Below are 27,416 nucleotides of genomic sequence, written 5' to 3'. Positions count from 1 at the left end.
CATTTATTTCCTGCTTGGACCTCTGGCCTTCCACATGGAAAATATCATTATGTTGTCTGCTAGCACAGGAGTGTGGTCACTTATTTGATTTATACGGTTACATCAACTCAATCAAAAAAAAGATCAAATTTATTTTTTTCAGAATTAAAATAGGTTGAAAACATATTACCAAATTTTACTGGAAAATAATTGAGTTCATGAAGACAGGACAGAAAAAAAGGGCGACCTCATACAGAAAATACTGCTTTTGCACTTAAAATATAGCACAGGTATCTTTTCACATCAATAAGTATGGATCCATCTTATCTTTTTTTTTAAAAACCCTACTAATTAGTTTATTGAAATAAGGTACATTTCAATCTGACTCATTTTTATTCCAGTATGTGTTCTGTAACCTTCTTTCTCATTTTTTTAATTTTAATTTTTAAGAGCAATTTTAGGTTCACAGCAAAATTGAGCGGAAAGTACAGCTATTTCCCATATACTCCCTGCCACCCATGCACACAACCTACCCCACCATCAACATCCCTCCCCATCATGGTACATTTGTTATAATCAATGAACCTACACTGACACGTCATCATCACCCAGAGTCCATAGTTTACACTAGGGTTCACTCTTGGTGTAGAACATTCTATGGGTTTGGAGAAATGTATAATGACATGTGTCCACCATTATAGTGTCATACAGAATAGTTTCTCTTTCCTAAAAATCCTCCATGCTTCACCTACTCATCCTTCCCTGCCCCTCTAACCCCCCGCAGCACTGCTCTTTCTCCTGTCTCCATTGTTTTGCCTCACCTCATCCTTTTTAATTACTGCATAATATTCCATTGCAAAGGTGTATCATAATTTATTTCACAAATAATTTAAAATAAAAACAATATAACAGTATTTTGAGTGTGGAAGGTAAGAAATCTGAGTAAATCAATCTGTTGTTGTTTTATTATTGTTCAGACTGGGATGTAGAGCAAATTAGAAATTCAAATCAAGAGTTGGGTTGGATTGATGTGTGATTTGACATGATTCTCGACAGATGTCATCAGCTGAGATAAGTGGCACTAGCACTACCTAGGACTTGCATCCTTGGACATCATCTTGTTGCTGGATCGTTGTACCTGAAACAGTACATTTTTGCAATGTTGCACTTCCTTAGGATGAAGTAAACTGCATTCTTACTGGGATTTAATAGAGTTAGACTAATTTCGTGTTTTCTGGAGTAGCAGAAGCAAGTTGCTACAGATTCTCTAGGTTTGGGTGAATAGTTCATAGGATCCAATTCATTTTAACTAGTCTAGTGACAATCACAAATATTCTTAACATTTGTCCTGCTGTCACCTGAAACTTAGGACACTGACACAGAAAACATTTTGCTCATGACTCTGTAAAAGGAAGGCTTCAATATAATAATTTAAATGAAAGCACGGAGTTTTATTTCTTCAGGTATAGAAAAAATTAAACTGTGAGCTTAGCAACTACATACATGTCACTCTGTGCATATCCAATGTTTCTTCAGACTCTGAGCCTCTGGCTGGTGTGATGCTTTCACGGTACGAGCTCTGTTGCCACATGAGGCTGGTATAGATGAGACCATCAGACTGTACTACCTTTATTTTGATGGATTCTGAGATATGAGTGGAGGAGGTGCAATCGTCTTGTAAGCCAGGGCTTGCAGGATTTGATAATGATCACAAAAGAGATGGCCACTCATCAGTACCACTCTGTCGGGCCCGGCCCACTGCATCCCCGCATCTTGTGGTTCTCAGTCCCGTCAGACCAAAGCTCCTTCTTTATAACAAGTATGTCCTGATGTTCCCTTTACTATCCTGAAATGAAATGTCACATTTTATCATGTGGTAAAGAATTAACTTGCCTAAACTAAGGTCTGGCCTTTGCCTCGGTTCCTGGGAGGTGATTTCTAGGTCCTTGGAATGTCCTGCCTGATAAGAGTGCCTTTATTCACCTGGGGGCTTGGAGGCACACCAAATATTAACAAAATGATTTATGGTGGGAGAGCCACACAGGCAGGCAACCAGGTCCATGTGACCAAGCCCCACGCAGCTCTTCCATTGGCTGGTGTTCACCTGTTTGCTTTTGCTGTAATAGACTGTACTGTGTGCCCTTCTAGGAAGTTATTGAAGCTGAAGGTATCCTAGGGACCCTCAAATTTGCAATTGGTGTCAGAAGTGAGGGAGGTCTTGGGACTCCCTAACTCTGCACCCATATAATTGTCAAAAAATATCAGTATAATGCCATATAGTATTTGGTTGAACTGTTTGAATTTACTAATATCTGACAGGTTTTAACCAACAAAATTTCAAATTCATGTGATCAACCTGAGATTAGATATGAGAGAGATATAAGTGGAAACTGTTATAATTAAACAACATATATTTCAATAAGCAAATGACCAGGTACAGCTATCCTGGACGACACAATAAAGTAGATAAATGCTTGCACTTATTTATAATGAATAAATTTGGATTTAAGAGAAGAAAGACACTCAGAGGCCATTCTAGCAAGAGGCATGGGGTAATGGAAACACAGAAGGTAAGGTAGAGTTAAAATAAAGTCTAATGTGGGGCTGGCCTGGTGGTGCAGCAGTTAAGTTCGTGTGCTCCGCTTCCGTGGCCCGGGGTTCGCAGGTTCAGATCCTGGGCGCAGACCTATGCACCGCTCATCAAGCCATGCTGAGGTGCCGTCCCACATAGAGCAACTAGAAGGATATACAACTATGACATACAACTATCTACTGGGGCTTTGGGGAGAAAAAAGGAAAAAGGGAGGAAGATTGGCAACAGATGTTAGCTCAGGGCCAGTCTTCCTCAAAAAAAAAAAAATGCATGTGTTAAAAATTAAAATAATAAATAAAAAATAAAGTCTAATGTTAAGAGAAGAATTACAGGAAGGATTGTATATAATAAAAGAAAGAGGGAAATATTCTTAATTGAAGTGGGGTAATAAACCAAGGCAAATTATAGACAATGAAACGAAAAAAAAAAATGACAAGGCATGAAGCTCATACACATGAGTCGCCTCATTTACAGATGTAGATTCAAAACAAGATCTTGTGTTATCACAGCTTATCCCAAGAAATCTCTGTCCAACTCTCCCCATGTTGGAACACATATTGGGGACCATATCCCTCAACTGGTGACAGGAAGTGAAAGACAGCCAGAAAGACATCAGGAGATAATATGGCAGACCTGAGCAGCCGAGTCAAAGAAAGACGGATGGACAGCAGCAATCCCTGAATTGATCCACTAGGCACTTGTCACAACATGGGTTTCCTGGCATCATGCCACACAATAGTGTGTGTATACTACATATAAAATACAAATGATGCGAAATGCCTTTCAAGTAAGCGGCATCCGTGAAGTCCACCAAGATCCTGTGTTTCATGTGTTTCCAGTAACTTGATGACATTTGGCTCTCCGACTGTTAAAAGGAGTCTCAGATCTCCTTCTCTTAGACATTGGGATTGGTTCCACTGCTTTTTTTAGTAACCACCCTACTGCGCTGAAACCATCTTTAGCAAAATGCAGAGTTGGAAACAGGGCTAAATAAGTAATTTACTTTCCAAATGAGTGGGTGGGAAAACCTTAAATGCAAAATCTTTTCCAACTATACTAATTAAAAGATATTTTGGTCTCAAAGTCACTTTTATTTTTAACTTATTTAACTTCCTGCAAATGTTTACCATATTCTTTGGCCATATTGAATGGATGAATTAGCCAGTCTGGTATACTAAGTTGATAGAGATCTTTAAATCAATTCTTTATACATTTTAAATAGTATCAAACTGCGAGCAATATGTTTCCAAATCAGATCCTTTAAGTGTATCCATATGTAATTCTGAGGGAGGGAGATTATGTTTAAATAGTCTACACTAATCCATAAATACCACGACAATCCCCTTCACATTAGATTGATGTCTTTTCCTTACAGTTTAGGAAGAACTCATGTAACATTTTTAAATATGTCCGAAACATATGTTGCATGTTTTCCAATATTTCAGTTTCTAGGTATAATTTTTCAATAATTAAATTTAAAAGTTATTCAATAGCATCAAAAAGTGAACAGGATCTTTTTTTAAAAAAAACAATCTCCTTTGGAGAGCTACTTCCTCTGTCGCACAGAACACGCGGAGTTACCAGACACGTCTTCACCATCACGCACGCGTTTCCTGACTCGGGAAATCATCTAATGTTCACAGGAGCATTCTTCGTGGCATTGGGAGCGTTGACGGCGTTAGCCAATCGGCGACCTTTCATTGCGATTCTTGGGCCCTACGTTGGTGAGCACCAGGCAAACACGTGCTAAAACACCTGGTGCAGCCCTTTGAAAGTCCTCCTGCGGTCCACCCACCCGGATCGCCACGGCTGGGGCTCCACCGGCAGCTAAAGCAATGACACCGAGAAACGGACTATTTTCATAAATGTTAAGAGTTTCAAATACTGGAAATTTCTTTATATCCATTGCCAGCAATTTTGAACATAGCATTTCCTCTTTAACTGTTCGTTTCTTATAAGTTTAACTTATGCAAACAGCAAAGCTTCATTATCACCTGAGATGTGTTTATTCACTTGTAATGAAAACTTTCTGAGCTGGGGCTCACAGTAAAGCGGTATGTTACATGTTTCCCGCCTCACAATTCTCAGACATGAAAATTGCTCAGTGGAAAATTACTTCTTTTGGAATTCTTTCCACCTTTATATTAATAATCACTCATATTGCTAATAAGATAATTTTTCTCTGATATTGAGTAGTTTGCCGTATTTTAAATTAATTTATGGTTTTAATCTAAGAAGCAATAAAATCTTTTTCCTTAAGATCAAAAAACACTTTCAATATTTCAGTTTCATTATGACATCTTCCACATCATTTCTTTACATCTTGAAAGTGTGATGTATCTTTGACAACTCTATTGGGGTATTTTTTTTTTTGGAAAATGCCTAATTTATGGTTTTACTCTGTTTTGGCAAAGTAAATACAGGCATCAAAATCAATATGAAATATCTAACTAAACATCATTTGGCACTTTATCCTTATATATAACATTTTTAACTAAGGGCTGAAGTTGCCTATTTGTATGTATATGTAGAATCACTGTAAATAGGACAGGACAAACGCAGACTGGTGGAGTGTGCTTTACTGATGACCAGGATACAATCCTTGATGGCCACACGCTTTTCCAAAATAATGAACAAGTCTTAGTAAAGCACCAAACAAAACAATGTGTAATCTTCCCTTGATTTATGTGATAGATCCATTTCTAGAAAGTTCAATGCATGTCACTAGTGTGAAAAAACATTTTACTTCTACATAAAATGGGACTGGGTTCTAGACTCAGGTTTTCTAGCTCCATCATTCACTGGAACATTCCAGAGTAGTTTGGGACACGGCATGGTTTTCTGGGGTACAGAAATGTATATTCTAGATTTTGAAGGATTCTGGATGTTGCAGAGTACCTAGAATCCCAGTCTTTGTTCTCTAAATGCCCAGGAAATTTCCAGATGTCACATAAGAAGTGGGATTGCCTCAGATGGGAACTACTGATGTCATGCAATCATCTTAGCAATACCAGATGTAATTAGTGCCCCAATATACAGCAAAGGAAACTGAGGCTCAGAAAGGAAATTATGCCCTGTTAGGGTTACACAGCTAATATGTGGTGGAGCTGGGATTAAAGTTTGGGTCTGACTGCCTCAGAGCCAGGCCTTTGCACCAGGCCATGCTGCTGTCAACTGTTTTTGGCTGAATGAATGGACAAACAGGTGAATAAAAAAATAATAAAAATAACTCATAATTTGACCACACAGACCTTTTGCAACCCAACCTCCCCTTGCAGGCAAGGAACCTGAGGCCCACACGGGCTAGCTATTTCCCTCTGTGGTTTCTGGAAGTTATGTCCACACTACGGGATGATTTCACATTGTGTGAACCCAGCATGTTCTCTTGAATGGACTCAAAGCCACTGGAGGCAAAATCACTGCTATTTTAATTGCACGAGTCTCAATTGCTTCCCTGTATGTTGTGAACCAATGACAAGTCATGTTGATATTGCAGAATCATGATTATTTTTTGGCTGTGAGGTTTGGAAAATTAAGCAGGTTGAACTACGTTTTGCTAATGTGATCTTTTAATGTTCAGAAACTGTATCATTTCCCCCAAAGTCAGTTTCTACTCAACCTCTTCACTATCAAAATGACAAAGTTAAAACATAAATTAAGTGAGTTTGATGGACAGATTGGGCAAATCAACACAAAACACCCAATTAATTCTGCAAAGTGACAAAACCGACAATGAGGTTTCACACGAAATATGATGGGATGCCATATCGCAGCATTTGAAACAAGATAATTTCCAGGGAAAGATTTTAGAAGCAGTTTCTAATTGACAATGTGTGAAAAGTTAATCAAATATCATGAAAAGTTAATCAAATATCATTACTAATTATGATTATTGCCCCCTTTGGGAGAAGGCATCCAGCACTATAATAGTTTGCATATTTGTCTTATTTAATCCTTAAGAAGCATACATTATTTTTCCAATATTTACTTATGAGGAAAGTGAGGCTGAGATAGATGAAATAAATTGCAGGATCCGGGATCACAAAGCCAGGCATGAAAATCACATGCAGGCACACCTTGCTCCAAAGGCTAAATTTTAAACTTCTACTCTATCGTTTATTTATGGAATATGCACGGTGTGCCACCCATTACGTGTGCTCAGAGCTAGCTAAGGAGGTTACAGAGAGTGTGAGGTATTTATGTAACGTCCCTACATTAACCAAACTGTCACTATAAAACAAAGCTACACCTTTTTCTTAATAGTTCTAATTTTATCAAAGCAGTCATGCATATAATTTAAAAAACACTATTAGAAACCGAATGAGGATCTTTTCATCTTTGTTTTGCTGAGGTATGGAGACAATGGAGGCAATATTTTACAGCAGGATCTACATGAAAGAGTTGCAAAATTGGTATGATGGGAACCATATTTTTCTAGCTGAGCTTATCACGTCCATCTAGGAAGGCGGCTGAAGAGGCTGCAAAAGGAGAGAATGGAGATTAGAGGGGATTTTAGACCTGGGCTGAGGTTTCCTCTTCTCCGGTCCGAGATACAGGGCATGGACTTGCCCCTCCAATCTAATGATTTCTTGCGGACGGTGTCTGACTGCAGCCTGGAGATCAAGAGTCAGAGAAGGTCTAGAGAGTGCTGACTCATGAGCCAAGGGGAAGTGGCTGCATTGGAGAAATTGTCAGGGCAAAAGGGACACGAGTGTTCCCTCTGGGCCAGATGTTCTATACAGGTGGGAGAGAGAGCCAGCTCGGGTCCTCTTAGGGTCAGCCCCTGAGGACCAGATGAAAGAGAAGGCAGATCTCAGCAGAGAGAGACTGCGGATGCCTAGGCACCAGGGGAGGAGTGAATGATGAGCCACGGGAGGTTGCAGCTCTCACAAAGGACCTGCAGGTGACAGGTCACCTGAGCCTGAGCGCCAGTGAGGTGGCAGATACAGACTGACCCCAATCCAGGCCACGTGAGCTGAAGAATCACCAAGCCAACATTTGCCCAAATTCCTGGACCACAAATCATGAGATATAATACAATAGTGGTTATTTAAAACCATTATATTCTGAGATGTTTTGTTATGCAGCAAACAGGCCACTTTGAGGAACCATTAAAAACACTCATTAGAGATGGAGTTTAGTTTAAAACATCTGCAGACACAGAGAGCTGGAGCCCAGATCAAGACAGGACCAATTAAGCAAAAATTTCCCTGCGCCCGTTACTCTTCTGCATCTGCAAGGAGGGGTAGAGGCTCTGACTTAACACTGAGGGGGGAACCCAGCCCCTTTGCAGAATCTAGGCTGTCTCGTCAGCAGCAGCCCTTCAAAGTTTTAGTTACTTGTTACTGACTTGAATTATTGATCAGAGGATTTCGCAGTACCCAAGAAAGAACGAATTTATGGGCCTGCTCAAGTTTTCATCAAAAGCAGGAAAAAAACTAGTTATAAAAAAATAGATGTTAAAAGACAAGATACTTTATAATTGCATACCATAAGTCACGCTCTCTCAACATATCAAAGGGCTGGACTAAACCCTTCCAACTCCTTTAGTCGTGTCTTCTTATATTTAAACATATTTCTGCTGAATACTGCAACTTCTTGAGAGACTCCAAGGGGGAACAGCCCAACTGAGTCAACCTAGAGAACTAAGGAGACCGTAACAAATTGCTGTGTAAAGCCACAAACTTTTGGAGTGGGTTGTCGTGCAGAAATAGACAACAGGAGCAACTACACACAGGGAGACCCCGAGGGAAAAGCTGGACGAACTGCAGAGATATCAGAAATTACATCACACAGCCGCTGAGCTGACCTCATGCTGCAAAACCTCTCTCTGGACTTTTATTACCTGAAGCAATAAACTCATATTTGTTTCAGTCTTCTGTGAGTGTGTTCTCCGGAACTTGCAGCCAAATGCATTTCTAACTGTCACCTTTGTTTATTCATTCTTTTATTTTTTTATCAAGTAGATATCAAATGTCCCCTTTAAGTCATTCCAGCATGGGGGGGACACTGTAAGCAAGATTAAGTGCCTGCCGGAAAAAGGTAACATTGTGGTAAAGAAGACAGATGCAAACAAGTAAAGAGATGAAGAAGCTCTACCACTTCAGAAGATACCATCTCCGTGAAAAAGAAAAGCAGGCAAATGGAGGAAAACAGACAAAAGCACTGGGGCTACCTGAACTGCAATGGTCAGGAAGTGACCTCTTGAGAGGGTGCACTTGACCACACCCTGAGCAGCCGGGGAAGATCCTGCTCCCTGATTCAGGAGCAGCCATGGGAAGACCCCGCTCAGCGCTGGGGGAGCGAGCACGAGGAGCCTGCGCAGAAGGAGGCTGCTGCGGGTGGGGGCGGAGAGGGAGGTTCAGAGCAGGAGGAGCTGGAGGCGGAGGGGGCAGGCCGACTATCACCGGCAGAGTCTGGAGATTCTCTCCAGCACGATGGGAAGGGCTGACTTTTCTCCATCATTTGACTATAAGCTCTGGGAAATCTGTCTTGTTCGTTTCCAGAACACAGCACAGTGTCTCCTACATACAAAGAGCTCAATAAATAGTTTCTGAACTAAAGATGCAATGTCTGCTTGCAGGGGGAGAGAGAGATAATACTCAATAGTCGTTGATTCATTGATGCTCATTAGTAATAGAATTGTTTCATGCGACTTGTTTGAAAAGCATAGAAAAAATGCCCAGTTTGCCGTTTAAGAAACTACGTGGATGCTATGGTAGCCTCTGAGTACACCACCGGGCAGCCTCTTCTGGAGGTCACAGAACAAAAAACTCGCAGATCATATTACATGTTATCCAATCATTGTGAAACATAGCAAGACGTGAGGGGAGAGAAATGGGGCAGGCTAACACTGAGAATGAGGTGCAAGTAGGATGGGGTGCCCACGCTTTCTGCATCCTGGGTTATGCAATAACCACATGTTCCCTTCTCCCTCTCTGTCTGTCTCCAGCATCAGCCTTCCTGGCCATATGCTGTGGCTACAAGGACCAGAGTTGAGGTTGAGCCAGGGGGCCCAACAGATGGAAAGAGCCAAGAGCTAACGCATACACTCGCTCCAGGGCCAAGAACCCCTGGCCATGACTGCAGCTGCCATTTAGTCCAATGAGCATCTCTGGATCTTATTTGCGTTCCTTGATGAGGACACCTGGAGACAGAATGGGTGGCAGCAACGACTGGCTGGTTTAAAACCTCATGAATATTCAGTGCCACATGGACTTCATATATTTAGTGCATCATGAATATGTACTGCTCCCATGTCCTGCCATCCTTTCCCTCTACATTCGCCCTCATATATGTTCTACCTTGGCTATGTCTGATGGGCATCACAGATTCTAACTCCCTTATCCAGACTTAGCACAGGTAAACTCCACCCGTCTCACTGGTCACCTGTCTTCTACTGTAGAAGCGGATATTTGCAACCAATACAGCAAATGGGCTTGTGAGAGTTTGTCTGAGAATTGAACATGTTCAGACATTAGGCCAAATCCTTTGTAAATAGGCCTTATATGTAAATATATTCTATTAAAGAAAAAAACACCTCATCCATGAATACTTTCAAGAAATAACCTCAAAACTTGCTTGGAACCAGAGGCCCAGATCCATTGACATCTATATAATTATGACTAACTGTCATTGTCAAAGGTTGGCCTGAGGGAAGATGCCTGGAGCCAACCAATAGGGAATTCTTGAGAAACAGCTAGGCATGATCACAAGATATGCGTTTGGGGTCAGACTGTCCTGGATTTGAATCTTGGCTCTGCTACTTACTAGCTCTACTCTTCATCAACCAAGAATGTTAATTGAAGGATCAAATGATGTTAGACCCAGGTGGGTACTGGAGACACACCATGAACAAGATCCAGTCTCTGGCCCAGAGTAAATGAAAGCATGAACTTGCCCAGTGGCCCATCTCGAGGTAAGGACCACAGCATCATGTGGTCTGGCCTGGGCTCAGCGTTAAGTAAGATGATTAGTGTGAAGCACCGAGGCCCACCACAGACACCCAATAAACTATGACTCTTCTGTTGTGTTTTGCTTGCAGATGACAAAATCGAATGGCTATTCAGTAATTTCCAGATTTAACAACCTTCCTTGAAGAAAATCCTCTCTTCTCTTCTCCCTCCAGCCCCACTTTTTACTTTGGAATTTTAAAATTTACTTGCACATCTGTTCATAATGTCTCTGTGGCCCGGGAATCACTGTGAGCATATCAACAGCCACGGAGGAGCAGCTGGAGTCAGAAGCTTCTCCGTGTGTCATTTCCAAACCCCTGAACTATCCCCAATAGTGTTTTTAAAACAGAGGAGGAGAACAACATCTCTTCCAGGAGCAGCTGGAAAACTAGCTATATTGATTATAAATCAATTAATAGATACAAAGCCTAAGGGAATAACTTATGGGAAAGAAGGGGTAAATTTGTGCTTATGTGTATATGCATTACATTATATGCATAGCATCATAGATTATATTAAATGTGTGTGCATTATGTATGATACCGTAATCTAGCAGGTCCTATGAGATGTTATTAGATGCATTATCAAGACTACCAACCCAAGGATGGTGGAAGCCAGTGTGCCTTCTCTCAGCTAGAGTATGAAGAGTGCTTCTTCCAACTTTGACCGACGCTCGTGATTATAAACAATGTTACTCTGAATGCTTTTAGGTGCAGCATGTACACTTACAGCTCATTGCAGCACCCCCACTCCCTGTGCCTTACATCTGGCCACTTAACAAATGTCGATTCACCTACTGGCCTTTCCAGACATTTGGGCTGGTGACTTCTTTGTCTCCAAAGCATGGTTTCCAGAAGCTGCATCATCACGTTCACTCTTCCAAAGAGTCCTCCAATTTTATGAGCTTCTTCTTAACATACATCATTTAAGCATTTTGATTCTTTTTGACAATCTAACAATAGCAAAGGTTTAAATAAAAGAACCTAACAATGTGTGAGTAATAAATCTATTTAACCGTCTCTCCAAAATCACATGTGCTTCTGACAGGTGTGTGATGGGCAGAGATCTACAGTTGCGTGTTCTGCTGAGAGAGCCCGTCTTCCTGTGACACTCTGAAAGACAAATCCGGGGACTTCTAGTTTAAGTAGGCAGAATGAAGCAAGAAATGAAAACCCACACCCCAGGAAACCTAAAATGTAGGATTCTGGATAAGAAAAAATAAAAGCCAATGCCAACAACCACAACTCCACAAAGGAAAGGGCAACTGTCCCCACAGAGAGAACAGTAGAAACCTCCAGGGATCCCTCAGATTGGCAGGATGTCTTACCACAGGTCTCGACCCTGCATTTGGAGGAAACACTACAGAGGAGAGGTTAGACGCACAGTGGGGGTCGGGGGTCATGAATAATTCCAACTTGGAGAAAGGCCAGAGAGGTGTGGTCTCAGCAGGGCTGAGAACTCAGTAGAAAATGTACCCCAAGGAAGGCTTCCCCCAATCTTGCCATTTTCCCCCAGAGGAGTAAAAGCAGAAAAGTCACAAAAGCAGAGGTAGCTCTCTTCAAAAATTAAGTAGTAATTAGTCAAAGATAAAATATATAGGGAAACCATTTAAGTCGGTGGGGAATGGGAGAAGAGGACCAGAAGAGAACCGAGTAGAACCCTCCACACCTTGTGGGCTTCCCTCTTCCACAGGTCTTGTCAGCCTCTGCTCCATGTGCACCTGAGCGCACACTGCAGCGAGGCAGGAGGACTGGGTACAGAAACAGCCCAGCAGCCTGTGGGTCCCCAAAGACAGCCAGAGCAGAGGAGAAAGAGCTATCAGAGGAGAAGGTGCCCTGACCAGAAGAGGAGCCCTGAAGGTCATTCTGCCCCCAACAGGCTGAAGGAAGGCAGATGCAGGACACTCAAGGAAGCCACAGGAAACCTGGCAGAGCCCAGCATGCACACTGCCACGCCTGACGCAGAACAGCCAGAGGGGGCCCGGTGAAAGCTTGGAGAAGCCTTGAGCTCTGTGGGAAATGGAACAGGTCTCAGAGGCGAAGGGAAGGAGTCAAAGGAAATCCATGCGCTCTGCATTAGGACGGAAGGGCGATCCAGACAGAATGCCCACACCAAGCATGAGTAAGAAGGAAAAAATAATTTGGTATTTACACAAATACAGTACAACATAAATAAATGAATGGTTAAGTGATTTTACAAAAGAAAAAAAGAACAAAGGAAGGAAGAAGGAAGAAATCTACGATGAAATTGCACATGTAAAGATCTATTCCAGAAGAAAAGGAGAAGCTTAGGTCACAATTTTGTTTCAAAACATCCCTAGTGCAGACCTGATGAATGGAATAGCAAGGAATAGAATAGCTTTGCTGTAAAGCCATGTTACTCATGAGCAAGAAAAGTTTGAGGCCTTCTCCACGAGGCAGCAGGAAACAGGCAGCAGGCGAATGCAGCTGAAGAGGAGATGACACTGACTGAGAGCAGGTGCATCGAATACAACGATCACGGTGTCCACACACAGGGACCCCTTCAGGGGGAAGAGGCGGTGCACTCAGAGGTATGATAGAAAAGAATTTTTCCGAACCCGAGGAAGAACAGTCTGCAAACTCAAAGGGCAAACCATGACCCCCTAAAACTGGCACAAAATTATATATAAGACACAGAGGCTAGTTAAGTTTTTAAATTATATAAAAAAAATTCTTCAGACATCTTGGTAGAACAAAACAAATGACTGACAAGTGCATTGCTCCCCAGAAAACAACAGAATCACATGCTGCAGGTGCCGCTGGGACCCAGGACATCCAGGCAAGCAGCTGTGACTTAATTACAAGTCACGAGGGGGCACAGCTCACACAGGAAATAATCGGGGAATATATTACCATCGCCTGCTTTCTGCAAAAAGCTCCAATCTGGATATTCAAGTGATGAAAGAAATGCCAGTAAAAGGAGTGTAGCAAAGAGGAAAAGAGGAAAGGACTTAAGTGGAAAATGAAGACAAAACTTCTGAGGGTAGTGTGGTTCCAGAAGGTACATTTTATGAACCTCAAGAAGCTGAAACTCACTCTAAAACTAACAGGAATCAGGGCAGGAAGATGACAATGTGAGGCTGTCATTTCCTCATCTGTCACAGCCCCAAAGGATAAGCCCAGAAAAGGAGCCTCTGGGTTTCATTGGAGCTGTGAGGGGAACCACCAGCAGGACTAAAAATACGAACAAAACCAAGAAAAGTCTGGAGGTGGAGGGAAGAGAGAGGAAGTGGGAGAGTGGTAATTTTCTCTTAGTCATAACAGAGTCAACAGATGCTCTGTAAGGTTCTAAATTCAGAAACAGAGGGCTCCATGTGATAGAAAGACTTATAAAAAGATCCACTACCAAACCAAAAACAGAATCGATGGCTTCCACATTACTAACAGACGACCCACACGTACACATGTTCATGCAGAAAACAACTCTAAAATAGCAAAGATCGTCCAAATAGCAAAGATCGTCCAAATAGCAAAAGATAGAAAAAGGAAGCTTAAAAGCAGATGACATATTAAGGCCGAATATATGTAACATCAATATTGTAAACTAGGAAAATCTCATCTATAAAAAGAAAAATTATAAAGTCAGATAGGAGAGACTAACCCCACATGAGCCCGATTATGAAAGAAGAAAGTTAGCAAAAAATGTGGAAGATTAGGAATGAGATAGGAGGCCTTCCCCGGAATAAAGGAAATCAATGGAATAGTAAGGGAGTTCTACAGGCAACATTATGCAACAAATTTAAATACTTGGAGGAAAGAAGTGATTTTCTAGTAAAATATAAAACACTCAAATCAACCCAAGAGAAAGACTAATTTTCATAGGGGAGAGAGAAACAAGAACAGCCCTCAACAAAAGGATGAGGACTTGGACCCACACTGCATTGGGCCGCCTTTGTGGACACGTCCACAGACAAGACCTGAGCAGGGAAAGAAGGCTTCTGCTTTATCTGGTAAGGTCAGCAGGATGCTAATTCCAAAAGAGAGTGGCGGTACAGAAATAGTTATCAACATAGATGTAAAAGTTCTAACCAAAATATTAGCACTGAGGATAGAAGGAAACTTATTAAACATGACAATGACACATTAAATGCCAAAATGACATAATATCCTAAATGATGAAACCACAAAACAATTGACTTAACAAAAGCCCATGGTACCCATGAGTTTTCAACATTATCTGGGCAGTCGTAATGCATGTAACAAAGGTTTCACAGCTTGTACAAACACTGGAATGTGAGAGGTGAAGCTGGTTCTCTTTGCTGATGACGTGAGAGCATCCTGGACAAGCCAAAACACCCCAGGTAAAAATTATGAGTTTAGTGAACTGGCCGGATATAAATGAAAATCAGTCAGTATTCTTTCAAATAAGCAACTAGAAAAAGAAATGTATATATATATAAAATTCACAAGAACAACAAAATCTTTAACCCGCATAAGAATACATTTAACAAGAATGCCACAAGGCCTATATATTAAAAAACTTATGTGTTATTGAGGACACAAAATAAGAAATAAACAAAGTGGAAAGGATAAAAAGATTTGTTTTCATAAACATGTCAATTTTATAAAAATTAATATAAAATGAAGTTAAATTCCAAAAGAGAGCTTTTAGTTTCTAATAATGGTAGACCAGGTCATTTAGACCAAGCCTCCAACTGACACTGATTTTACAAAGTGGATATAATTTTTTAAAATTTTCTTAAAAACATTGAAATCCCCTAAGAACTTAGGAAATTAAAGAGGGAAAACTGAAAGGACATGGAATTCAGAGACATGGACACGAGGATGCGGGAGACATGCAAGGGCCAAGGCAGGTATGGACGTTGAGGGGGCGTGCGGAGGGCCATTGGTGTAAAAGCAGATAACAGGCTCAGACTGAGAGGTGGGTGGGGTGGTGCCCGCATGAGTGTGTGTGGCATGGGGAAAATGTAGGAGAAAAATGCCGGGATGTCATCAGGATTCTCTGCGTGGGGAGAGGGACCTAGTGTGGACGGAAGAGAAAGATTAGGAGAAGGAAAGCATTAGACTAAAAACAAGGGCGGAGGTGCTAACAGATCACACTTGTGTGTGAAGTTTATTCTTGTGGGTGAAATTATATGTGTATGTATGCATGTGAGTAAAGTGAACCCAGTTAATTCCACAGACGAAATAAATCAATACCTGACTGTATGTCGTTTCTCGTGGACAGTTCTAGCAAAGTTATAAGTAGAAGACTTCACAAACACAGAGTAGAAAAATCCCAGTGAAGAAGTGGAGGTTGCCATGTTAGTATCTGATGAGCTGGGACTCAAGGCAGAGGCTGTTCAACAAGACCAAGACGGGCGCAGAGTCCGTAAGAAAGCCGTGCCCTCATCAGCCTCCAGGGACGAGAGGTGCAGGGGAAATTGATGTCAGCACAACAGTCACAGATGTGGGGACCTTAACGTGTCAGCCGTGAGTCAGATAGACACAAACTAGTGAGGAGACCATTCTGAACAGAAGAAGGAGTGTGTTTCCAGCATCCATGAAACATGGACAACATCTAACCATACAAACCACAAAGAAAAATCACAAAAAAGTCAAAAGAAGGAAATATCAACTACACAAATCACACTCTCTGATCACAGTGTGAGATAACTAAACAGCAATCACTAAAAGAATGAACAAATAATGTTTAGAACTTTTTAAAACATGTAAATAACGGCTGAGTCGAGGAAGAGATCAAAATCTAGAAAACAATTATAAAGAAAATAAAACATATTAAATCTGACAAGAAATGCTAAGACTATGCTCAGAAGAAAATTCTTAAAACGCTTATGTGGTTAATAGCTTCCTTGTGAGATGAGGGAGATGAATAAAATTAAACCTTAAATATAATTCAAAATGTTTAAAAAAAACAGAAAGAAGTAGTAAGAAAAATTAAAAAATAAAATATTTAAAAAGAGTAAAACATGTCACGTACAAGCCAACGCCATGCTTGACAGATTCATCTGATAAAGAATAACAAGTCCTTTTTAAAAGGTTCAGACAGTTTATTACTTACATGGACAGTGAAAGCTAGAGTATCCCTAGGTGCCAGCTCCGTGCCCTTGCACAGGGTGACGTGGAAAGGGGTCAGACGATCATAAATGGATGGCAGGGCTCCCTGTTGCTGAGGAACCGAAGCCACACTTTGCTAGGCAGTTTTACAGCCTGCAGCTGTCACCCACAGGCCTTAGGCAAAGAGCCTGACCCTCGTCAGAACCCAGGTGGCAGTAAGAAACTGCTTCATGCCAGCCTCCTTGGTAGACAGGGAAACACCTGAGAAATGGTCTTGCGTGAGCCACTCACATGGCTCCAACGCTCTCACATTCTGGGAGCCTCACAAGGTGTTCTTCCAAGACCCCCACCAGCCACGTTTCAATCCTTGCTTATGTGGCCTTTGTGGATCTGTGCAAGGTGATCAGGACACCAGCTTAGGCTGTTTCCCCACAAAACCGTACAATGGACCATTGAATCCAGAACTTGCGTCTTGAAAGAAATAATTTTTAAAAGATAATCACAAGTTTTTTTAATTAAGGAGGAAACAAACATCCCCCTCCAATTCTTTTTAATTAAAGAAAAGCCTCAGAAACAAAATTCAAGAATTATAATAATTTAATTTATAAATCTTGATGTAAGCACATTTAAAAATATGGATAAATGGATAATTTGGGTGGAGGGGAATGTTAACACAATTGTCCCCAGAAGAGTCATTTAACTCTCAAAAGAGAAAAACAATAATTTAAGACCTTGAGATAATCATCAAAGAGCTACCCCACGACCTACTCAAAAAAAGGGTATGTGTGTAACAGATCCAGATAATTTCACCTGGAGTCTTTCAATATTTCGATAGATAGGTACTTATACCATTCCCATTGTATAAAGATTTTTTTTACAATAATAAGATAATACCAATACCAAAACATGAAAAATCACAAAAACAAAGAAAATATCAAGTAAAACATGAAAATAAATATGAGCTTTAAACAGTAATGAATTTTTTAATATGTAATGAATAAATTGCCTTATTCTTGATTATTCTTGGCCCTTTGCATTTCCATATAAATTTTAGAATTACCTTGTCCATTTCTATGTGCACATGCATGCATGCACACACACAAACCTTTGGAATTTTATTAGGATTGAACTTGATCTATAGATCAATTTGGGGAGGATAGACATCTTTCTAGTGAGTGTTTCAATCCATTAACTTTGTACTTTCTTCCAATATAGGTCTTCTTTAATTTCTCTCAAAAGTGTTTAAACTTTTCAGTGTAGAGATCTTGCATGTCTTTTGTTAGATTTATTCCTATGCATTTGATGATTTTTAAAATCGCCATGCTGAAAAAATGCTTTTTAAATTTTATTTTCAAGACCTTATAGCCAGAGACCTTATTAAAGTCACTATTTAATTATAATTGTTTGCTTGGAGATTCTGTTGCATTTCTACTTGAAGAAAGACAAAGCTTACACTATTATTTACCAAGATCTCTTATAAAGCTAATTAAATTTTATAAAGTTAATTTAAAGTAAGCAACAGCAGATATTAGTGCGAGGATCACAAACTCACCAAGGGACAAAATAGTGTCCAGAAGCAAACTCACATTTAAGACACTGTAATGCAGTGGAGAAGAATGGTCTTTGCAATAAACAGTGCTGGGCCATCTAGATATCAATAAGGACAACATTAAATCTTGACCCCTACCTCACACCATAAAAAGCAATTACAGATGGATTGCAGATCTCAATATAAAAGGCAAAAAAAAAAAAAAAAGAAGATCACTTTAAAGGCCTTAGATTAGGTTAAGATTTCTTGATAAGGACACACAAAAACATTAACCATAAAGGAAAAAATTGATAAATTAAATTATATTAAGTTCAAAGATTATGTCCAAAAGAAACACTTTATAAGACAGGGAAAAGTCAGTCTACAGAGTGGAAGAAGATATTTGCAATGCATCTATCTGACAATGGAAAGAATATATAAACAACTCCTAAAATCAATGAAGGAAAGACAGACTACCAAATAGGAAACAAGCAAGAAAATGAAGAACCGTTTCGCCAAAGAGGATATCTAAATGGCCAGGAAACATGAAAATGCGCCTTACCTCACTTCTCCTGGAGAAAAAGCAAATTAAAACCTCAGTGTAATACCACAATTCAGCTAGTAGCATGGCTAAAATGGAAAGATTGACAATATGAAGTGTCTGTGAGGATGGAGAATAATTGAAACTCAGGTGCACTAATGGTGGGAGTGTAAATTAGTACATCCTCATTGCAAAACTGTTTGGTAGTCTCTATTAAAACTAATCAAACGCATACCTTATGATGCAGCAACACCACATCCAACAGAAATGCACACATAAGTTCAACAAAAGGTGTGTAGTTCAAGGATGCTCAAAGCAGCACTGTTTGCAATAGCCTCTGCGCTGGAAACTACCCAAATGCCCCAAAACAGTAGAATGAATAAATAAACTGGGGTGTATTCACACAGTGGAAAACTGCAACAATGAGAATGGATGAACTACGATGCACACAATAGGATGGATGAATCTCCAAACATAATGTTGAGTGAAAGAAGCCAGACAGACAAGTGTGTGATTCTGTATGATTCCATTTGTAGAAAGTTAGGCAAAATCAGTTTATGGTATTAAATGTCAGAGTAGTGGTTACCCTAAGGGAAAAATGACTTGTGAAAGGAGAGAAGAGGCATCTGATGTGCTGATAAAGTTCTGTTACTTGATCTGGGGCTGGTTGCACACATGTGTCATTTTTGTGAAAATTCATTGAGCTGTATACTTATGACTGAGCCTTTTCTGCATACCTGTTATACTTCATTAAGAAATTTTAAAATTAATAAATATAAATCAATGCATTTAAGAATAGTACATGACAAGGGAGTGGGTTTCATGCCAGGCCAACTGATTCATCTTTTGGAGAAAACATAAAGATGAATAGCTATACCATGATGTATTCCCAAGTAAATTCCAAGTGGATCAACAATTTAAAGGTAACAGACAAAACCATGAATGTCCTATCAGAAAGCATGGGTGATTTTTATGTCTTGAAATGGAGAAATTTGAAAAGGAAATATTCATAACATTGAAATCATAAAAATTCAAGCATTTCTACAACTAAAGAATTTCTACATCTAAGTCAAAAGAATAATAAAAACAAGGGAAAGAGTGCATATGAGAGCCAAAAGGTTATTTTCTGAATTGGTAAAAAGCTCATACAAATCAATAACAAAAAGACTGAAAACTCAAAAGAAAAGTGGGAAACAAAAATGAATAGGGACTTCAGGCAAAAAAGAAAGAATAGAACAGGTCCATACTTACATAAAAGATGGTTAGGTTAGAACATAATTAAAGAAATGAGAAACTACAACAACACTGTGCACATACTTCTGACTTTAGTATAATAGGAAAAATTTTAAAAGATTGTGTGTTGCTCAGCCTACCCCAAATAATAAAAACGATCTTGGAAAAGAAGAACAAAGTTGGAGGGCTCATAATCTCCAATTTCATCACAGTAATCAAAATGATGTGGTCCTGGCATCAGGATAGACATACAGATCCATGGACTAAAATTGAGAGTCCAAAAATAAACTTTCATATTTACAGTTAATTGATTTTGACAAGCGGCCAAGACCATTCAATGGTGAAAGAACAGTCTCTTCACCAATTGCTGCTGGGAGAACTGAATATCCACATGCAAAGGAATGAATTTGGACCTTGCCTCACACAATATACAAAAATTAACTCAAAATAAGTTAAATGAGCTAAAACTATAAAAATTTAAAAGAAAACATAGGGGTAAATCATCACGATCTCAGATTTGCCAATGGTTTCCTAGATATAACACCAAAAGCTCAAGCCACAAAAGAAAAAATAGATAAATGAGACTTCATCAAAATTAAAAATTGAGGGTCATCAAAGAATCCCACTGAGAGAATGAAAAGACAACCCATAGAAGGGGAGAAAATACTTTCAAATCATATATCCAATAAGATTCTAGATCCAGACGATATGAAGAGCTCCTAAAACTCAACAACAAAAATCAGACAACCTGATTTAAAAAATGGACAAAGGACTTGAATAGACATTTCTCCAAAGAAGATACACAAATGGCCAACAAGCATGTGGAAAGATACTCAATGTCATTAATCATTAGAGAAATACAGATCAAAACTACAATGAGAAACCACTTGACACCCACTAGGATGGCTATAATCAACAAAATGGAAAATAACAAGTGTTGAGGAGGATGTGAAGAAGTTAGAACCCTTGCACATTGCTGGTGGGATTGTAAGATGGTGCAGTCACTGTGGAAAACAGTTTGATGATTCCTCAACAAGATAAACAGAGTAACCATATGACCCAGCAATTCCATTCCTGGGTATATTCCCCAAATAATCAAAAACAGGTGTTCAAACAAAACTTGTACACAACTGTTCGTAGCAGCACTATTCACTATAGCCAAAAGGTAGAAACAACGTATCACTCAACAACTGATGAATGGATAAACACAATGTGGTTTATCCAAACAATATTACTCAACCATAAAAAGAATTAAGGTACTGATATGTGCTAAAACATGGATGAACCTTGAAAACATTGTGCTAAGTGAAAGAAGCCAGATCCCATTTATATAAAATATCCACAATAGAGACAGAAGCAGATTTGCGGTTGCCAGGGACTGGAGGGAGGGAGGGATGGGGAGTGACTATTAATGGGTAGGGGGTCTCCATCTGGGGTGATGAAAATGTTCTAAAACTAAAGAGTGGTGATGGTTGCACAATATCCTGAACATACTCAATGCCACTGACTTTTAAACCATAAAATGGTTAAAATGGTAAATTTTATGTAATGTGTATCTAACAATAAAAAAAAGAATGTGAGGGACTAGGCTCTCTTAATTACTTTCAGTGAGAGCTTAATTTCTTTAAAAGAAAATAGGCAATACTATCATATTTTTATGTATACACATACTTTCAGACATCAATTATACAGACATTTATCTTAAGGATGTACTTGATAAGATATGAATTCAAGTTTTTTTCATTAAATCATTAATTCAGCATTAAAAAGAAATTGAAGGCAAATTGACAACAGGGAAGTCTTTTTTTAAAATTATGGTACAATTATATAATGATTATTATGTATCTTGTTAAAAATAATATGGTAAATCTATCTGTGCTGATGTGAGGAAATTTTTTATTAAAGGAAAAGAGTGCAGAACATAAAGAATGGTTCTTTTGTGTAAATAAAAATCAAATTTATTCCACAAAACCTTACTGCTGACTTAGGGTACAGCAGGCACAACTCTAGTCCCTGAACATTCAGTGGTAACACCATCTACACTGTTGCTGGTCTGGAGAGCTTGGATTTCACAGGCAGGAGCGGGGCGGAAACTGCAGCTGGCTCTCCCAACACCATTTCAGCCTCCCAGAGCAGGCCTTCCTGGGAGATGCTGGGATACCAGTATCCGCTTCACAGACTCCCTTGCAGCTAGGTTCGGCATCGTGCAAGACCTGGGATGTGGAAGTGAGTTTCAGGAGGCCAGGGCCCTGTGTTTTTAGGAAGAACAGCCTGGAGGTTTTGTCCTTGCTGTGGCTCTAGTGAGAAATCCCAGGTCTGGTCTCTGGCTCTGCCCCAGGTGGCAGTAGCAGTGGGATTTTCACCAACAGCCCCTTATGTGGTTGAGCAGGTCTCTAGATAGATTTCTTCTAGCTGTGTAACAACCAAACTTCGTGTTCTAAGCCTCTCTGAGATTCTGTGAACCAAAGCATACAAGGCCAAACTCTCTTTTTGCTTAAAAATGGTAAAGTGAACTTTGTCGTCTACAACTGAACCCTAACCAATCAGCAAACGAATACCTAAACAATATAATTTCAGATGGTGATCAGCACTAAGAAGAAAATAAAATGTGTTATTGGAACAAAGTATGGCTGGGAAAAATAATTTGGGGGGAGGTCCAGGAGGTGAGTTAAGACCAGAATGAAAAGAAGAAGATGGGGGAGAGAAGAATGGGGGACACAGCTCCAGGTCAGAGGACATGTAAGCCGCTGATGTGATGTATGTTCTGGGAAGGGAAAGAGGATGAGCCTGCTGGAGCTGGGGTGGGGAGGGGAGAGATGGTCAGATGAGTTATTCTGCAGGGTAATGGGAGGAATTTATCAGGCACTATCTACAAAGGTAGGGCTCAAGTTAAGGAAAACCAGACAGTGGAGTTACACAATAGTGGGGAGCCACCCTGCACCATGGGCCTCAGGGGCAAGGGCAGGGAGCAGGAGCCAGAGGAGACGGCCCTCGGTGGGCACTGACAACGACGCTCTCCTGGACCAGACTCAGGGCAGTTAGGCCAGTTTAGTGAGAATGCCCCCCACCCTTGACAGTCCCTCTTAGTCATTTTCCATTTACTGACCTCCCCAACCTACTCCTTGGCTATGAATCCCCCCTTGCTCTTGCTGTCTTAGCAGTTGGGCCTGATTCTCTCCCCTGTTGAAATCCTCTTGACACTGTTGCAACAGTCCTGAGTAAAGTCCTCCTTACCGTCTTTACAAGTGTCAGAATAATCTTTTCTTTCACAGCATCTCTGCAGGGAAATTTCTGGGGGAATCAGTTCCTGGATTTCTCTTTCCTCCTGCTCCTGGTCTCCTGCCAGCCCTTCGCACTGGGTGAACACCCGTGAGAGCCCGAGTGCAGGGTCTCTGTTGAAGGGGTTCATAAAGTCAGCTCCCGGACACAGCAGGATGGAGAGAAATGGTGGAGAGTGGATATGAGGGGTGATTGGGAAAATGCCCAGCGTTTGCTCCTGGCATCCTCTCTTGCCACTGTCAGGGCACACAGGGTCCCCTGGCTTACCTTACCACTGCCAGGGATGTTGGCCAGGGCATCCTCCCACCAGACACCTAAAACATTAGCCATCCTGAGGATTCTCCAGGTACGTTAAGGGGTAGACAACTAATTAGTGTAAACACGGCTCCCCATCTGACACTGGCCCCAAGAGAACCACGGCTCTCTTTTTCCATCAGCCAGTCTACACACCCCTTATTTTCTAAAGCAGAGGCTTTAAAAACCAGTGATAGAAAGTCTACAAACAGGAAAACTGCTCCATGGTGTCAGTGGTTCCTCCTGGGAGGGTTAGTGAGCAGCAGCAGAGACGTGGAAGGGCGACGGCTACTGGGGCTGGTCAGGCTGTTTTCTTCTTTGAAATTCTACGTATTAAATATAAACTAACAACATTCCATTAAAAATGTCTCTGGTTAAAGTACATTAATAGTGAGACTAATAATAAAAGTATGTATTAGAAATTATAATAAATAGTTTTTAAATTACTTGATCTGCAAATGACCAGCAATATTTGCTATAAGTTAAAGACCAGTACTTCACGGAGATGAAAAGCTCCAGTGGTTGAATCTAGTAGACTGTTTTGCCTTCACTGGATTTCATTAAATCTCACAAAATTTAAATGAAGGCTGCATTTGCATCGTTGCCTAGACAGAAGCAATCTCCTCTTCCAGGACTCTGGCAGTAGCGATTTCACACATACGACCATGGTTTATATCAGAAAAGCAGAGCTCTGAATCTTAACAAACATTTCTAAAATTAATTTAAGGCTAAATATCTGTGTCATCTAACATAAATGTATGAATTATGCCTTAACATCCATTCGCTTTTCTTGAAAACAACTGGTAAGTGTATTTTCGAACATTTTATAGAATGCTGGGTGTTATATACATCTGTTTTTTCTATCTTAGTGTCAAAACTATGAGCAAAGTTCTCCTGCCTGGTACTATCCGTTCTCTCAGTTCAGTAGTTACATTAATGTCTCTTTGTAGACATTCTGTGGACAAATACCCATTACATCAAGACTTTTTCAGGAGATGTTTTTTCTCTCCTTAGGGTTATCAAAGTGAGCTGTTTTCCTCTGCCGATCCCACAAATGTTTTGGAGAGATTAAAATGTCAAAGGCCCAGAGAACAAAAGTCACTTAGAACAAACACAGCCTCATATAATACCTTCCATGTCGTGAGACTTACATGGTTATTTAGAGTAAATGAAAAAGCGACAGCTTGGTAACATTGGCTCTTTAAAGCTTTTACGGTACTTTCAGAGACCAATATATACAACTGAAAATTATTTACTGTCAAAACCTTAAATAGGTCTTAATATTCTCTGTAAACTTTCTGATAATACAAAGCAATTTCTTTGCAACTCATAATATCTATTCAGAAACCCATGACTGTGCTACACATCTAAATTAAATATTTATACATATGTATTTGGTATACTTTAATAAGATACTTCTTAAAATAATCAATTAGGATAATAAGAATAACATGATAAAAAATTAGAATAACAAAATACAAAGTAAATATACAACTTAAAGACTAAAGTGTCACAAACTTGAATTCCAGGACTTTTGTGAGCTGCTCGATGAGCTGAATCTTCTTCCCCAGTTCACCCACGGCGTGAATATCTGCCCGTGGTCATAAGCAAGCAGAAGGGCCCAAAACTCAACTCCTCTGAATTAACTGAGTGAGCCACAAAATGTGTTCTTGGGAAAGATAATTGTCACAATTATACTTAACAGGCTTCTAAAAATATATATTCTTTGACATGTCAGTGTTCATGTTGACTATTAACTAAGGGTTTGGTATATAGTATGCAACAGATTTAGTTATAAAACGGAATTAAACTGTAAAATGTAATAAATTATAAAGCAATAACTTTAATCTGCCAGGGGAATCTATTAAAAGGACAAATCTGATGGCGCGTTCTCACTGCATAGGAATATTCCAGTGCTTTCTGTTGCCTTTAGGAATAGCTCTGAAACTGAAATCCTTCTCTTGGCTCCACCCCACAAACTCCCACACCTTCCAGCCATGCTTGTCTTCCTTCTGTTCCTCACATAAACCATTCTCACAACTCTAGGGGCTTCACCAGTATCCACTCTAAGCACATCACATGTATTAACTCACTTAACCTTCCCAACAGCCACATAAAGTATTATTAGTCCCATTTCACAGATGAGGAACCTGAGCTAGAAGAGGTGAAATAACTCACCCAGGACTCCACAGCTGGAAAACAGAACAGCCAGGATGGAACCTATGCAGTTCCAGCCTAGGAAAAGTCTTTGCTGTTAAAATTCTTTCCTCCATTTTACAGAACAAATGTAACAGCAAAGCAAATGAATGAAACAGAAAATAAACAAAATCTCAGAAAGTTTTAAAAAAATATTTAAAATTATATAATTAATTAAAAAAATATTCTTTGTATAAAAGATTCAAAAACTTAGATGTGCATGGGGACATGCCCCTTTGCCGTCCCCCAGTCTCACACTCTCCATCAGGAGTAACTGAGGTCAGGTGACATGTGTATCCTTCCATCCCTTCCACACGTTCATCACGTTCTTCACTAAGATGAGACACCGTGACTTTCATATAGTCAACATTATATGTGTATATAGTGTGTTTGAATTCTCTATTCGGTTCTCCAAATTGTTTATTTATTCCTAGCCTTATTTTTATCGTCTTATTTCTTTATATGTGTCATGATATGTTGTGGTATCTGCTGAGCAGGGACTCCTTATTTTTCTTTTCTCATTATTTATTTAGCTAATCTTCCATGTTTTCTCCTTCATATGAACTTTAAAATGAGCTTGTCAAGTTCCATAAAAATGTTGGAATTTTGATTAGGATTACATTAAATTTATCAGTTTGGGGAGAACTGCCAAATGGAATGTACCTGTCAGAAATGTGATCATTTTCTTGATGTATTTATATCTGTTTTACATCTCAGATGAGATTTCACTGTTTTTTTCATATAGTTACAGATGAATTATCATCATTTGGCAAACTTAGTCAACTGGGTTGATCCACTTTTCTGCCGTGGTGTAGACCGGCTTTATGTCCTAGGGAACAGCTCTTTCTTAGAGGCCACAGCACTCACTCTCTAAAGTGGACCCGGTGCATTTTCAGGAGAGTTCTTGGACTACCTTTATAATTTCTTTTAAGATATTTTACCACTTGAGCTAATTTTGGTTATATTATCTTCTGAAAATTGTAACTACTTCATCTAGATCTTCAAATTCATTAGCCCAAGTCCTTCACAATGGTCTCTGATGGCCTGTGGCTCCCTTTGGGCCAACTTCTGCAGCCCACTGACTGCCCACCGATTCTCCTGGGTGTGGCGTGGCTTCTGGAGTCCCAAGTACAGTACTAGGAGCTGAAAACTCTTTTACAGAAAGAGTTGACAATGGAACGTCTCAGATGATCCTAAACGTCTACCCTACTGTGACAGCTCCACATACAGTCTGTTCAGCCTCCCTGGGAGCAGGGAAGCCCTACCTGTGACCCTCCTCCTCCCTTCTCTGAACTAGCTCTTGGTTACTTTTTGTAGGATCTAAGCAACGCACCTCCATTCTTTCCCTCTCACTGTCTCCTTGACAGCCTAGAGGGTGAGGCAAATTTTCTGCCGTTCCACAAGCTGTCCGCCACCCCAACCCAGCACCAAGGCTACGATCAGCCAAGAAATGTTGGAGTGTGTGCGGAGGAGCAGCTGCAAGCCAAGGTGAGGGTCAGCAGACGTAACGCCACAAAGGTAATAATACAAACTCCAATGGTGGCTTCTACTGATCACTAACACGCAGGGCACCACTTATTTCACACTGATGTCTCTCTAATTCTCACAGCAACCAGACAATGTGACACTTTTATTATCTCCACTTTATGGCTGAAGAAGCAAAAGCTCAGAGAGGTTAAAGAACTTTCTTTGTGGCCTTTGCTAAGGCCACACAGCTAATAAGGAGCAGAACCAGTAGTCTAACCATTGGGCAAAACTGATTTCTGACTTTTAGACTTGA

Source organism: Ceratotherium simum, chromosome 20 (genome assembly GCF_057802395.1).
Source record: "Ceratotherium simum simum isolate JZ-2026a chromosome 20, ASM5780239v1, whole genome shotgun sequence".
Classification (NCBI taxonomy): Eukaryota; Metazoa; Chordata; class Mammalia; order Perissodactyla; family Rhinocerotidae; genus Ceratotherium; species Ceratotherium simum.
This window is presented reverse-complemented; position numbering follows the sequence as displayed.